The sequence below is a fragment of the Talpa occidentalis genome, unplaced genomic scaffold (genome assembly GCF_014898055.3).
Source record: "Talpa occidentalis isolate TD23 unplaced genomic scaffold, MPIMG_talOcc4v2.1 talOcc4.5, whole genome shotgun sequence".
Taxonomy (NCBI): domain Eukaryota; kingdom Metazoa; phylum Chordata; class Mammalia; order Eulipotyphla; family Talpidae; genus Talpa; species Talpa occidentalis.
In genome coordinates this window covers 42,549,468-42,566,112 of record NW_023604861.1, presented here as the reverse complement: position 1 = coordinate 42,566,112, position 16,645 = coordinate 42,549,468, and the positions used below count along the sequence as shown (strand labels likewise).

At 45.1% G+C, this 16,645-nt stretch overlaps 1 protein-coding gene across 1 annotated transcript in view; it reads right to left on the bottom strand.

The window, feature by feature from the left end:
• The window catches only part of SLC25A30 (solute carrier family 25 member 30), an 82,192-nt gene extending 65,910 nt beyond the window's left edge, over positions 1-16,282 (bottom strand). The window contains exon 1 of the mRNA XM_037527001.2: positions 16,207-16,282. The gene's annotated coding sequence lies outside the window, so the exon portion shown is untranslated. The remainder of the gene's footprint in view (positions 1-16,206) is intronic.
• Between the last annotated feature and the right edge of the window lie 363 nt (positions 16,283-16,645).

Genomic DNA, 16,645 nt, shown 5'->3' with positions numbered 1-16,645 from the left:
AACCACCAGAGACAGAATGTAGAACAGAACAGGCAGACTGACTGAAATACACTGCTGAGGGGTGCAGTGGGCGAGGCAGGAGAGGTCTGCTGCGACATGTGGGTTGCTCCTTGGCCGGGGATCAACTGTGCTGCAGTGGCTGTGGAGACCCTGGTAGGTTTCGTCCTAACCCCCTGTGCCACCAGGGAGGCCCACAATGAGATGTCTTAAACTTTAGTCATTTTTTTTTTCTTTTCCTTCCCTATAGAGGCATGTTCCATTTATTTATTTATTTTATTTGTTTGTTTTTGTTTTTACATGCACTGGGCAGTCAGAAGCGCGGGAGGGTGAGAGAGCCCACCAGAGCCAGAGCGGGGAGCAGAGCAGGCAGAAGGACCGAAGTACACTGCTGAGGGGAGCAGCGGGCGGCAGGAAAGGTCTGCGCGCCATGTGGGACCCTCCTCTGGTGGCCGGGGAGCAGCCGGGGATTGAACCGGCGCCGCAGAGGCCGCGGGCAGCTTCGCAACCCAGCGCTCAACCGCTGCGCCACCGGGGAGGCCCCTGTCTTAAACTTTTAAACAGGGGCTTTGAGTGATGCTCTCATGTGATATGCTCATAACAAGATTGTGTTACCCGGGTAAAGGGCTACAAGGAGGCAAGAGTCTAAGGGCTGGAAGATGAAAAGCAAGTGCAGTTGTCAAGGCAGGGGATAATGGTGGCTTAGATGAGGTGGGAAGCAGTGGAGGTGGGAGAAAAGTAGAGGGATTTAAACAGAAGTGACAGGATTGGTGACACATTAGGTGTGGGGGAAGAAGCTGTGAAAGATAGCTTCCAAGCTCAGGAACCATTGACTGGGATGGAGGGGGAGCAAGTGCAGAAAAGGGAGTGCATTTCTATTGAGTATACAATGAATTTGTGATGCTGTTGATTCATCTATGTGGAAAGTCAAGCAGATTGCTGAGAAAATCATAAGCATCTCAAAGTTAATGTGTGTAAAAGCAAATTCATTTACCTCATTCTGTAACTTTGAGGAGACATCTAGGCTAGAAACGGAAATGTGCTGTTTTTAGCATTATAGGTGCCATTTAGGTCATGGAAATGGATGATATTACCTCACAAGAGAATGTAGAGAGAGAAGAGTCCCAAGGCCCAAACCCTCAGAAAACACCACTGTTTGAAGGTTGGGAGAGAAGGGGAGCTCATGAGTGCTAGCACCTGAGGAGAGCCAACAGAGAGAAAGAAATTAAAAGACAAAAAGCACCTAGGACTGCACTCATATCAACCTCTGAAAAAGAGACCGACATCTCCTTGTTTCCTTACACAGGACGAGGAATTGGCCCAGACTCAGAGATTCAGACTCACAAGAGTAGGCTAGCTTGCAGGGATCCCATACACTAAGTTCATGCATCACTTTACACTAGAAAGTAGGCACATCCTGAAATAGAAAGATGTCTCAACACTCTCCCCTAAGTCTGCTGTTGGGCTCGCAGGAACACACACAGGAGTAGAGGTGTCAGGTCAGGTGCAAATGCCCACAAACCTTTGAGAGAGAGATTCCACTCTGAGGAGGGGTGAGGCATTCCTAGTCATCCTCTTGTCATTTCCTGCAATGGTTTCCTTTTTCAGATCTTTCCCTGTCACTGTCCATGTTTTACCTTATTATCTATCTTCCTTTCTTCTTATCTTGCCTATCTTACCTTACCTTTTTACCTTATTATCTGCCTTCCTCTTTCTTCTTTTTCTACCTTATTATCTTTCCCCCAGAAAACATTAAGATTTAAGCAATCAGGGGCCTCCCCAGTGGTGCAACGGGTTGAGCTCAGTGCTGTGAAGCTGTCCTCAGCCTCTGCAGCGCGGGCTGGATCCTGGCCGGCCAGGGAGATACCCATATGGCGCCGCAGACCTCTTCTGCCTCACCCGCTGCTCCCCTCAGCAATGTCTTCAGTCCGTCTGCCTGTTCTGCTCCCCGCTCCATCTCTGGTGAATTCTCTCACCCCCCTGCACCTCTGGCCTATACCCCAGTTCTTATATAAATAAATAAATCTTTTTTTAAAAAGGATTTAAACAATCATTTTGTCTTCATAATCTCATTATAATAATAATTTCATCATTAATTAATATGCTGATTAAAACATTCTCTCTCTCATCCCTTTTGGGTGTGTGAGAATTCCTGCTACAAATATTTGAAGTTTGATCTCCATAGTAGCGAGAAAGGAAAGGTGAATCTTCACCTTAGTGCTCACCAATTATATAGGGAGGTACCATTCTATGCAATGTTTGCAGCTTCCAGCCTGACAGTCCAGAAGTAAGGGTAACTAAGAATCACTAGGGAAGTCTACCATTAAAAAAAAAAAAAAAAAACCTCTCATTTCCTTAACTATAAAAGTATATTTTACTGTCAAATTGTACTTCTCAAACGTTAATGAGCATACGAGTCACCTAGGGATCTTATTAAAAGGCAGCTTCTGATCTGGGAGGTCAGATGGGAATGAAGATGCTATGTTCCTAATAAGTCCCCAGGTGATATCAAGATGGCTGGTGAACTTATCACATTTTGAATATCAAGGATTTAGCAAACAGATAAACAAAAACTAGGATAACACACATCAACTGTCTCCTCAAATGGGACATTCTGTTTCCCACTCTCACCTCTGTACCAAAATAGCTCAGGACTCCAACCTCCTGTACAATATCAGCCAGAGAATCTAGAAGGAAAACAGGTCAAGATGAGGTCATGAGGTCCCCCCCAGGGAAGGCAGGAGGCTGCTTGGGAGGGCTGGGATGCTTGGCAGAGCAAGCGGGGCAGTGGTCTAGTCCTCCTTCCGCCTCTCTCCTGCGATAGCTTGAGACAACTTTGTCTTCTTACCAGGCAAGTCACATTCAGGGATCCTCAGGTTCAACAGGGAAATGGTGCAGGGCAAGAACCCTGAGCAGGTGAAACACTACATGAAAACAGGTGGGGCTGACCACATAGGATTCGCTTTCCGCCCTGGCAGGGAGGGGGATTAGATTCTTGGGAAGCCTCCGCCTAGAACTCTCAATACTCTCCTCAAGAGGATGAAAAGAAAGCCCTGGGCCTCCCTGGTGGTGCAAGGGGTTGAGACGCAACCTATGAAGCTATCTGTAGCCACTGCAGCACGAGTTCAATCCCTGGCCAGGGAGCAACCCACATGGTGTAGCAGACCTCCCCTCAGCAGTGTGTTTCAGTACATCTGTTACAGGGCAGGGAGAGGGGCACCCCAGACCCCGCAAACCTGCCTGCTCTAAATAGGTTCTGCCATCTGCCACATCAACACAAAACATATGAGACTTTAATGAAAAAGAACTTTAATACAATTAGGAAACAATAAAGGAAAGGCAAAGAATCTAGTTTCTAAATCAAGCACCCAAAGTTACTCATCCCCTCGTTGGTAAAAGCCCACCCAAGCAGGATTGACCCAGAGCAAGGCCTGAAAGCCTGCCACAAGTCCTAAGCACCTTCCAGTGGGGACCCACAGAAAAGGATCAGAAACAACCAGACAAGTCTGGGAGAAGAAGAGCAAAATCAAAATCAATACAAAAACCGCCATTGTCACCTCCCCATGGGTCTCACCCACATCTGTTTCACCCAGTCCACCATCAAAAGGCAAGCGCAGTTTCCTCACATGTCTCTCGGCTCCATGTGCCTCCTCCAGGTCTCCTCCTGGCTTTATCCTGCTTCCTTCCTTCCTCAGTCTCCTCTGCAGCTTCTTCTCTCCCTGCTCAGCTCCACCCTCCTTTTGGGTGGGGCAGAAAACCTGGAACCTCCCCCTTTCTTGGGGACCACTTTGTTACACATCTGCCTGTTCTGCTCCCCACTCTGTCTCTGGTGGATCCTCTCACCCCCCCACATCTCTGGCCTGCACCCCAGCTCTTGTATGCATAAATAAATAAATCAAAAGAAAAGAAAAGATAAAGAAAGAAAGAAAGAGAGAGAGAGAGAGAGAAAGAAAGAAAGAAAGAAAGAAAGAAAGAAAGAAAGAAAGAAAGAAAGAAAGAAAGAAAGAAAGAAAGAAAGAAAGAAAGAAAGAAAAGAAAGAAAGAGAGAGAGAGAGAAAGAGTGAAAGAGAGAGAGAGAGAGGAGAGGAAAGGAGAGGAGAGGAGAAGAGAAGAGAAGAAAACCCTGATTCTGGAGCTCCAAACCTTAATTCTCTGTGCCTGGAACTTTCCACCCTGGGGCATATCTGCCTCTTATCTCCTCACCCCTCCCAACCCCAAGACAAACAAGAAACCATACACTTCACTGCAAATGAGAAGATTAGAATGAAAAATATATTGAAAGGAATAACAGGGCCTCCCTGGTGGTGCAAGGGGTTAAGCACAGCACTGTGAAGATATCCATAGCTTCTTCAGCAAGGGTTCGATCCCTGGCCAGCCAGGGAGCAACCCACATGGCAAAGGAGACCTCTCCTGTTGTGCCCGCTGCTCCCCTCAGCAGTGCATTTCAGTCAGTCTGCCTGTTCTGTTTCCCACTCTGTCTCTGGTGAATTCTCTCACCCCCTTACACTTCTGGCCTGTACCCCAGTTCTTGTATGTATAAATAAATAAATATTTTTAAAAAAGAAAGGAAGAACAGAATTAATGGTAAAATTGATAAGCCAAGAACAGAAAAGATCAACATTTGAAATGAATATTAAAGGAAAAAGGAAGGATAAAGATGAAGAAAATATACAAGAAAAGTCAGATATTATGGAGGACAGAAATAGATTTCTGAGGAAGTAGACGTGAAGAAATAGGAATCATAAGAAGAAAGAAAAAATATAAAGAGGAGATGACATCTGAAGGTAGAATAGAGATGATATTCATGAGCTTGAGATGAAAGGCGCCAGATATGGAGGACCCCTAAAGGCCAAAGGGGAGAGAAGGGAGAGCTGATGCCTGACTAAACTCAGGAATATCAAAAACAAAGTCTTAAAGGTTTTCTGAGAGCCGATCACTGACAAATCCTCCCCCATACCCCCAAAATGAGTATGTTGGAGTGTCGTTAAACTTGGGGGTAGGGGGTTCAAGGGCTGCATGCAGCTGTAACAGGGTGCTCCCCAGGAGAAAGGGAGGTTCCAAGTTACCTGTCTCACCCAAGGGAGGGTGGAGCTGAGCAGGGAGGAGAAGAAGCTGGAAAGGAGCCTGGGGAAGGAAGGAACCAGGATGGAGAGCAAGAGAGAAGACCTGGAGGAGGCACATGGAGCAGAAAGACATGTGAAGAAGCTGCGCTTGCTTCTTGGTCCTGGACTGGGTGAAATAGATGTTGGTGAGAGACCCATGGGGAGGTTAACAATGGCAGCTTTTGTTTTGATTTTGATTTTGCTTTTTTCACTCCCAGACTTGTCTGGCTGTTTCTGCCCCTTTTCTATGGGTCCCTGCCGGGAGGTGCTTTAGGCTTATGGCAGGTTTTTGGGCCTTGCTTTGGGCCATCTTGTTTGGGTGGACACTTATCAGGGAAGGGATGGGTAATTTCAGGTGCTTGATTAGAAAACTATATTCCTTGTCTTTTCTGTATTACACACTAATACATTAAAGTTCCTTTCCATTGAAGGTCTATATGTTTCATCTTGAGCATCGATGGCAGAACCTATTTAGAGCAGGCAGGTTTGGGGGTTCTGGGGTGTCCCTCTCCCTCCCCTGTAACACAGCTATGAGCAGACAGACCCCAGATTAAAGCCATAGACCTACTGCATCCTTATGCCCCAGGAATGTTCCCATTTGTCTTCATTATCCTTAGGGCCCACCTCCTTGGAAGGGCTACTGCTTATCTTTTTGGAGTAGGGCAGTGCTGACGTAGTGATGTCACGTATTAAACAAAGTCCCCATGGGTGGGTCAATACTGACTGGGAGTTGGTAAACCTGGGTGGGTGAACCTAGAGGATCTGCCTCTGTATGACGGACACCTTTTGGGGAGAGCTGGGGATGAGCATGGAGAATCCCATTCCCACATGGGCAGGTTCCCTTCCTTACGCCTAACCACCATTCATCAAGTGCCAGCAGGCAAGATAGAAAGTGGAGTAAGGCCAGTTCCCTCCTGAATACTGAAAGATAGTTGACTGTTTCATGCTCAGCTCAGTCTTGTAGAGATGGGACAGAGGTGATGGTAAGGGAAACCCAAAACTAAAAATCCACTAAACAGAGTGGACAGATGCATGAAGGGCAATTAAAAAAGGAACAGAGGCGTGACTAACAGCCTTGGCTTCTCACGCTGCTTCATTCATTCATTCATTAGGAAAGGGCTCTCCGAATCTCATACAGTATGTTCATGCTATTCTGGGCTCTGGCAGCCAAGTATTGAATCAGGTAGACAGGGCCACTGCCCTTCTGGAGTTCACCTTCTAGTAGAGGCAAAGAAATCTGTCATGTGAGCTCAGGACAGACTGTAAGAACAGGGCCAAGGAGCAGCCTCGGTGGAGGGGTGGGTGGGTGTGATCAGGGTGGACCTTTTTGAATAGGGAGTAGTTGAACTGACAGCAAAAGAACAAGCCTGGGGAAGGGGACGGCAGTCAGAAGATCCGGTGGATGCCAAGGCCTGGGGGTGATAAGAACTTGGTGTGTTTGGAAAACAGAAAGGAAGACAATGAGGCAGAGAGAAGAACGGTAAGGAAAGGTAAGGAAAACTCCCATCTCGATATGTTATAGTGAATTCAAAAATATCAAAAACAAAAAAAGGTTTTCAGTAGGACAGAGTGACTTGAAGAATCATTCCTTCTTTTTTTTCTTTTTTTTTTAGATTTTTTTATTTATTTATACAAGCACTGGGTACATTCAGAAGCACGGGAGGGTGAGAGAATTCACCAGAGACAAAGCAGGCAGACTAATGAAATACACTGCTGAGGGGAGCAGCAGGTGCGGGAGGAGAGGTCTGCGTGCCATGTGGGACCCTCACCAGTGGCCAGGGATCGAATCGGTGCTGTAGAGGCTGCGGGCAGCTTTGCAGCCCAGCGCTCAACCGTTGCGCCACCGGGGGAGGCCCAGAATCATTCCTTCTTCTTTTTTTTTTTTTTTCAAGAGAGGCATGTTTATTTATTTATTTGTTTGTTTGTTTTGTTTATACAAGCACTGGGTACAGTCAGAAGCGTGGGGGAGGGTGAGAGAATTCACCAGAGCCAGAGCGGGGAGCAGAGCAGGCAGAAGGACCGAAGTACACTGCTGAGGGGAGCAGCGGGAGGCAGGGGAGGTCTGCGCGCCATGTGGGACCCTCCTCTGGTGGCCGGGGAGCAGCCGGGGATCGAACCGGCACTGCAGAGGCCGTGGGCAGCTTCTCAACCCAGCGCTCAACCGCTGCGCCACCGGGGAGGCCCATAGAATCATTCCTTCTTAAAGCAATCACTGTTATCCCAACTGGGCCTGATCAAGAAAAGAAGACTTCAACGAAGGAACCCGGCACCAACACTTTGGACCCTTCAAGTTTAAGCCACAGAGAGACAGAAGAAGATGTTCAGATGTTCCAAACTCAACATCACTGACATCTTTGACTTCTGAAACTTCTGTTCAGCCAACTCCAGTGCTCTGTTTTTGTCCCCATGGTTAGTAATCTACCAGAAGGTCTTCCTTTTTTCATAGTCCCAATCTCCAGTCTTATCATCTAATTTTTTAAACTTGTCTTTAAAAAATGGTTTTTAAACTGGTCTTTTTTCCTCAGTGATATCTCCTTAACGTCTCACATTAGTCAGGGAAAATAAACATCTTGCTCACCTTAGGTGCTAAATTAAAAAAAAAAATGTCTTCTATAAAAAATAAAATAGATGTTTTTCTAGATCTATTATTTGGTTGTTCAGGGGTGCAGTTCACACAGAAAGACAGGACAAATGTTTGATGGTGACAATTTGATGGCAACAGGACTCAAGGGGCCGCACCTGGGGTGACTTGCCTTCTATTTCTCACTCTGGAAATTGATAATAAGGGTGTTTGCAGGGTGGCAATATTATTAGAATCACAGGGAAGGAGAAATGGAATCAGAAGAGCTAAGCAAAAGCAGAAATTTACTGTTACTACAAAAAAGCATATATGACACAATAATATATCCTAAAGTGACTCATGTGTGAATCTATATTCGTAGAAATAAAATAAAAATAGTGACTCTCTGGGCCTCCCTGGTGGTGCAAGGGGTTAAGCACAACATTGTGAAGCTATCCGCAGCCTCTGCAGCACAATCTTAATCCCGGGCAGGCCAGGGAGCTACCCACATGGCGCAGCAGACCTCTCCTGACTCGCCGCTGCTCCCCTCAGCAGTGTATTTCAGTTGATCTGCCTGTTCTGTTCCCCACTCTGTCTCTGGTGTATCCTCTCACCCCCATACCTCTGGTTTATATGCCAGCCGGTTCTTGTATACACACATAAATAAATCTTTAAAAAAATTTCTATGTTAGGGAAATACCCACTCTTACTTAGGTTGTTAGAATTAAAAGAATGCATACCAACATGTAGAACAGGAATTGTAGTCCTTTCCATTCATTAATTATCCATGAACTGAAATTAGACCTGACTCATTATTCTGCTTGCTCATAACTGAATGAGAGAGGCTGTGCTGACTACACTCCCAAAGCGTTGGACCGGGGGTGGCTAGCCGTATCCCCATTTTGGCCCACTGCAGAGCACCCCAGAATAGCCATGACTGCTGACTGGTAAGTCTGATTCCAGTGAATGGAGCCAAGACAGAAGTTGAAGAAACTCTTGCAACGATGCACTCTAAGGAGAAATGGAGAAGGAAGGAGGAGGATGAAGAAGAATCTAAAAAGTGTATCCACCTAAGGCAAATGAAAAGTCATGTAAATGTAATTCCCCCTTAAACTTTTTTTTTTATAAATTTTTTTTAAAGATTTATTTATTTATTATTTATACAAGCACTGGGTACAGTCAAGAGCGCAGGAGGGTGAGAGAATTCACCAGAGCCAGAGCGGGGAGCAGAGCAGGCAGAAGGACCGAAGTACACTGCTGAGGGGAGCAGCGGGCGGCAGGAGAGGTCTGCGCGCCACGTGGGACCCTCCTCCAGTGGCTGGGGAGCAGCCAGGGATCGAACTGGCGCTGCAGAGGCTGCGGGCAGCTTTGCAACCCAGTGCTCAACCACTGTACCACCGAGGAGACCCCCCCCTTAAACTTTTTGATCTTAATTCTGAGATTCCAGATTCTCTTGCAAAAATAACTACCCAATGGGATTCACTGTAACTTCCATCCTGAAGCCTAATAAATCTGCTTGACAAGGAAGTGGTGATTCTTGTTCTCTAGGATTCTTGAGCTCCTTGGCCAGAAAGTACTTCAAAACACTAAGTCTCTCAAAATTTCTCTCTTAATCAAACAACACTCCAGGAGATGATGTCCCTTAGCTGTAAAAACTTGTCTGCTATTTTTCTACTACAACTTTGAAGTATTATTCTGCCTTTAAGCTCTAGATACGATGTTCCTGGAAAACCATTCTATTGAACCAACTTAAACTGGCAAGTCCAATTTCTTGAGAGATGGCAAGAGATATAGAGAGAGCTACTCTCTCTGACTTCCCAAGGAGATCCTGTAAAGGATCAAAAGGCATATTGTGTTGTGGGTTCTCTTTTGCCCTGGTCTCTCCTTCTTCTCACCTATTTGGTAAATTGGGAAGGACAAATTCAGCACAAGAGTCCAATGGCCGATCTTTCTCTCCACTATGTAGTAAGGTTTTCAGGCAGTAAGGCCTCACTGGGGGCTTATGTATTAGAAAGTCACTTACCCACAGATAAGAATCTCATTCCTCCAACCTGGTCTTATTCAGCAATAAAGGTGACAGATTTGTCTCCACTATCTGAACTGATGCAGAACCCCAATGAGGCAGAAGGTCTCCATGACTGTGCCCCTCAAAGACCCCAGCACAACTGTATAGGTAAGTATGAGCAGGGTAGTTATTAAAGGTAGCTTTTAAAAAACAAATTTATTTATGCATGCATGCAAGAGTTGGGGTGTAGGCTAGAGGGCCGGGGGATGGTGAAAGGATTCACCAGAGACTGAGAGGGGAGCAGAACAGGCAGATCCGCTGAAATACACTGCTGAGGGGAGCAGTGGGCAAGACAGGAGAGGTCTGCTGCGCCATGTGGGTTAGCTCCCTGGCCAAGGACGGAACTCATGGTGATAGCTTGACAGCGCTGAGATTTTAACCCCTGCACCACCAGAGAGGCCCTGAATTAATATTTTGATTGACTTTAATCTGAGTTAGGTGCTGGAAGTAGCTTTCTGATCTTCCTCTACCTCCTAAAGATTTACCTTTAACTTAATGTCATATCTGTTCTACTTTTCCTGCTGGGCGAGGACTCTGTCCTGTTCATGTTGTCCATATAGCAGCTAGTAGAGTACATAGGAACTCTGCCACATGCCTATGCTAAATAAATGAATAAAAATTTACTACTACTTGATTCTTAGCAAATACCCAAGGGCTAATAAAAATGTTTTTCCTTTTGAGAAAGAATTGCCTTTGACCTCCCTGGTGGTGCAGAGGTTATGTCTCAGCACTATCAAGCTATCGCCAGCCACTGTGTTGTGAGTTCGATCCACGGCCAGGTAGCTAACCCACATATGGTGCAGCAGACCTCTCCTGTCTCGCCTGCCTCTCCCCTTAACAGTATATTTCAGTAGATCTGGCTGTTCTGCTCCCCACTCTGTCTGGTGAATCCTCTCATCCCCACACCTCCAGCCTACACCCCAGTTCTTGTATGCATAAATAAATAAAATGAATCTTTAAAAAAAAATTCCCTTTAAGAAAATAATTTAATCAATCATCTTGTAATAGAAGTGAGACTTTAATGGCAGAAAAAAGAGAAGGCAAAGCTTCCTCTGTAGGAGAAAACAAGAGGTATTTGTAATTTTTTTTCCCTCTTGATGGTGAAGGTGGCTAGCACGGTCAAGAGGGGAGAAGAGAGAGTCATTGTAGGTAGCTGAGGACACTTTAACAGGGACACCCAGAGTTCCATCTGAAGTTGCATTCCTGTGATGAAATACACTCTCTTCCTTCTTGCATATTGTCAATGAGCATATAATAAATACATCAATGGAAATCTTAGGGAGCGTTTTGGATTTCCTCAGGAGGTAGGTGCCTACCTTCTCTAGATTTTGTGGGGACAGGAGACCTCAATAGACATCTGGGTTACAGAAACAATTGTGGCAGATTGCTCGAAGAATATTCTGGCCATTCAGATCATAAAATAATTTTATCTTTGTATTCATTCAGACCTCACAAAGCTGAGGCAGGATTGCTTTGTTCTGCCCGCATCACTTGTAATCAGGGAAATGCAAATCAAAACTACCATGAGATACCATCTTACACCATTGAGAATGGCACATATTAAAAAAACTAGCAACAACAAATGTTGGCGAGGATGTGGAGAAAAAGGAATTCTCCCACACTGCTGGTGGGAGTGCAAACTGGCCCAACCATTATGGAAAGCTGTGCGGAGATTCCTCAACCTGCTAAAGATGGAGCTTCCATATGATCCAGCTATTCCACTCCTAGGTATTTACCCAAAGGTCACAAAATCAATTCAAAAGGGCACCCGCACCCCTATGTTTATAGCAGCATTATTTACAATAGCTAAGCTATGGAAATAACCCAAATGCCCAAAAATAGATGACTGGATCAAGAAGATGTGGTACATATACACCATGGAATATTACTCAGCAATCAAAAGAGATAAACTCACACAATTTGTAGCAACATGGACGGAGCTGGAAGGGATCATGCTTAGTGAAATAAGCCAGAAAGAAAAAGAAAAATAGTGGATGGTCTCACTCATAGCAGGAATTTAGAAAACCTAAATAAGGGACCAGAAAAAGACTAATTATAATAAAGTGAAAATCAAAATCAACAAGCAACTATAGACCAGGGACACACTGGGAGGGGGCGGGTTGGAGGAATTACAGTCAAAACAAGGGTGGTGGGAATTGTATGGGGACTGTAACCAAGATGAAAATGCATACATTGTGCAAAAATGAAAAATGATGTAAAAAATATATAAATAAAAAATAAATAAGGTTTTCCTGTAAAAAAATTTTTTTACACAAAAATGATGGTAAGCCTTAAAACTAATATATATTCCCCCTTCTTTGCTTTTTTTTTTTTAAATTTCTTTCTTCTTTCTTTCTTTCTTTCTTTCTCTCTCTCTCTCTCTCTCTCTCTCTCTCTCTCTCTCTCTCTCTCTCTCTTTCTTTCTTTCTTTCTTTCTTTCTTTCTTCATACAAGCACTGGGTACAGTCAGAAGCGTGGGAGGGTAAGAGAATTCACCAGAGCCAGAGCAGGGAGCAGAGCAGGCAGAAGGACCGAAGTACACTGCTGAGGGGAGCAGCGGGCGGCAGGAGAGGTCTGCGCGCCATGTGGGACCCTCCTCTGGTGGCCGGGGAGCAGCCAGGGATCGAACCGGCACTGCAGAGGCTGCGGGCAGCTTCACAACCTGGCGCTCAACCGCTGCACCACCAGGGAGGCCCTATTCCCTCTTCTTTGGTTGCTAAAAGCTCCTGACAAAATTTGAGGCCCACCTCCAATGACTGTGCAGGCCTTGATGGCACCAGGTAGATACCATCCTTACCTCTGGCTTCATCTTACTGTCTGATTCTCATTTTCAGTTTGTACAAATGGCCTCACTCATTTTCAAAGGTGCTATGGGTTACACACAACTCTAGAAGCTGCTATATTTCTTCAAATTATTTTGTAATAATTTTTCAAGCAAGGCAAAGTGTAAGGAAAATTAATGGATATAACCTCCCAATTATATTACCTTTAATCCCCACCCAGTGTGCTCGTCATTTGACAGAGTGGAAAGTAGAAGATAAGCTATCTTCCTCGTGCAGACGTCGGCAAGTGTCCACCTATCCCTTTCACTCCTACCTAGTAAGTACATGCTGACATTTTTAGCAAAATTATTTATGGGTCAGTTTTTCAGATGAAAATCATACCAGTGCTCATTCTCATTCTCTTTCCCTCTCTCCACACACACACACACACACACACACACACACACACACACACACACATCCTATGCTTATTAAATTAGCAGAAAACCCATTTCTTCCTACCACACAATTTAGAAATAGAACTCCCTTAGTTTTTCTCAGGCATACATGCTTCTTATTTCTATAGTGTGTTTTCCACCACACTGCATCTGTACTGTTGTGTTAGGTGCCTACAGAAAAAGGAATGTTTTAGAAATGCAACATAAAATTACATGTGAAAATACTACTGTTATAAATTATAGTTCAAGCATCACAACTGGCACTAAAGTTACCCTTGACTTAACTTTTCCTCAGCCCAGCTTTCTCCCAGAGTTAACCTTGGTTATCAGTTTGATGCCTGTCCTTCTAGACAGTCATCTATGCCTTTGAAATATATGTGTGGGGGGGTAGGGGGCGGGAGGGGAAGGATTGGGGTCAGAATGGGGCGTTTGCAATTGTATGGGGGAATATAAAAATAAAATTTATTATTTAAAAAAAAAAAAAGAAATATATGTGTGTCTGTAGCGACATACTGGGTTTATTATGTGTGTCTGTGTGTTCCTGGGGTGTTGTTAGCATTGTGCCGTTCATTACATTTTTTACTTAGCAATGTATTTTCCTGCTCCAAAGGAAAACAAGCTCTTTTCTATCTTAACCTATACAAACAGTGTCTCTAGACATTTGCTGCTATTCCTCCATCTTTATTTTTCAGTCAATGGCATTGCCAAAAAACCTAAGTAGCAGGCATAAAGGAATTCAAAAAATCTGATTACACAAATGTACCTAATCGGGTTGCTGAGCTGCAATATGGAGCCAAACCTATTTTCATGACCTCCATTAGTCTTGGTCTAAAGTTCATTCATTTAATAATTTTGGACTAGCTGTCTGCCAGACACTATATTTGTGAGTATATTTGTGAGCACACACCATACATCTGATAAGAAACTGATCGAATATCCATAGAGTGCATACAACTTAACAAAAACTAAGCAAACAACCCAATCAAAAATTGGGCAGTGGCACTAAACAGGCACTTCTCCAAAGAAGACATAAAGATGGCCAACATGCATAGGAAAAAATGTTCATCATCACTTGTTACCAGGGAAATGCAAATCAAAAACACAAACCTCATACCTGTGAGAATGGCCCATATCTAAAAAAACCGAAACAGGAGACCTCCCTGGTGGCACGGGGGTTAAAATCTCAGCACTGTCAGGCTGTTGCCAGCCACTGTGGTATGAGTTCAATCCCAGGCCAAGGAGCTAACCCACTTGGCACAGCAAACCTCTCCTGTCTTGCCTGCTGGTCCCCTCAGCGGTGTATTTCAGTGAATCCATCTGTTGTGTTCCCCACTCTGTCTCAGGTGAATCCTTTCACCCCACCCGACCCCCTGCCATACCTCTGGCCTACACCCCAGTTTTACATGCATAAATAAATCTTTAAACAAAATAAATAAAAATAAATTAAAAAAAAAATAGAATTAGGGGCCTCTCAGGTGGCGCAAGGTATTAAGTCTCAGCACTTTGAAGCTATCAGCAGCCATTGCAGCACAAGTTTGATCACTGGCCAGGGAGCTAACCCACATGGCACAGCAGACCTTTTCTGTCTCACCCAGTGCTCCGCTTAGCAGCGTGTTTCAGTCAATCCAATCTACCTGTTCTGCGCCCCATGCTGTCTCTGGTGAATCCTTTTTCTCCCCCGACCACCTCTGGCCTACACCCCAGCTCTTGCATGCATGCATAAATAAATCTTAAAAAAAAAAATAAGTAAAAGGAATAGTGTGATGGTTGACTATCATCTACACTGCTACTGAGAAAAATTAGGGAGAAAAGTAGAATGCTCCCAATTATTCCTTTAAATACACTTTATGGCATATGATATACAGGAATTACATGATATTTTATTTGTATATTTTTATTTTATGTATTTATATATTTCAGGCTCATATATTTAAATAGTTTTACTGTTTGTTACATTTACATCATATATTCATACATATATTTCAACGTTTTTATTCAATAATTTAAAAAATTATCTTATAGAAAATAACCACTACAGAAATATACATAACTTAGAAGCAAACTGGATCGTTGAGGGTCCAGCTCTGTGTGCTATTTTCTCAGAGAGGCTATAGGTTAGAGTTCATTGAGGGCTGAGGGTTCACATCACCCAACTTGATGAGAGGTAAGGAAAGGCTAAAACACAGGTTGTTGAAAAGAGATACCTAGACATTGGGTTCACCAATTTCCCTGAGGTACACAGCTCCAACATAAACACCTACGTGGATTCTTCCCAAGACAGGATTTCCCATTACAAAGATATCTCCCTTAGGTATAGTCCCAAACATTCTCTCAGTATACCAGTAGCATAATGATTTGTTAGTAAATGTACAAGTTTAAGTAAAAAGAGTAGTAAAAATTCACTATATCTCAAAATGAAGGGGTTCAGACCACACAACAGGAACATCTATCAGAATGATGCTCGTTTTCAAATCTCTTCATCCCATTTTTACTTTCCTTCCAATTACCCAGTGTCTACTGAGGTGCCCAGTACAGCCTCAAACCCCATCTAATAGTAGACTGATTCAGACTTCAGACTTCAAAAAATTTGAGAGCAGGACTGCATTTACTATAGTCACAAGTGGGCTCGAAAAACCCACTGCTAGGGACACAGCAGAATACAAAAATATTTGTAGAATGGAACAAGCCCTCAGGTCTCATACAGGTACACTGATCTTTACTGTAAACCAAAGATCTGCCTAGAAGGGGTAATTGCAGGACTTTTACAAAGTTCAAATAACACTTGGGCAGGTGGGAAACCCCCTATTCTATGTTTAACCCTCGACCACAAGATATAATTCCAACTTCATCTTAAATGGCAAATGCCCGTTATTTTTCATGTAAAGGACATAATTCAAGCCCAAATGCAAACACAGAAAGGGGCCGAGCTTTTTAGCTGCCCATCTTCGGAATCCGCGAGCTTTCAAACATGGGGACGAAACAGGGAAACGGGAAAGGACGAAGTCTCGGGACACCTTCCTTCGTCCACAAATTCCTTCCCACAGCCCCCGCGACCCCACGAATATTCCCAGCGACAGTCGGGGACGACCTGAACGCCACCACCCGGTCTCAGGGCCCCCCGGAGGCACCCCAAAACTCCAGCTGGGGAAGCCCCTGCGGCCAAAGTCGAAAAGTTCTCCAAAGCCCTGGAGAATCCCAGAGGCCCGCGAAATCCCAGTCTGCAGCCCCCGCGTTCTTCCCAGGTCGCAGGGGCCCGACCTACCCTCGGCAAAGCCAACCAGGCTCCCTGCTCCAGCTGACATTTTTTTGCTCCCTAAAAGAGGCGGGAGTTGGCGCACAGCCAGGCTCGCGGCGGAAGCTGGTGATTTCACCTAAGCCCCACCCAGACCGGTCCCGCAGGGTAGGCAGGGACGGAACCCCCAGACCCCCGGGCCCGCTTCTCCTGTTCTCTGCGACTTAGGACCCTGGAGCCTCTCACGCCTCCCAAACACACCACCCCTAACCCGGCCCAGCGCGCCGCGCGAAACCGGGTATTGTATCCCAGGGCAAGTACCCGGATGCTCACCTCCCCTCCCGCCCGGGCCCACGCCGGAGCCCCGCCCCCTGCGTGGCTCTGCGTGCCACGTCACCGCTTGCGGCGCTTCCGGAGGCGCAGCGGGCGATGACGTAGGGGGACGTGCCCTCTATATGAGGTTGGGGAG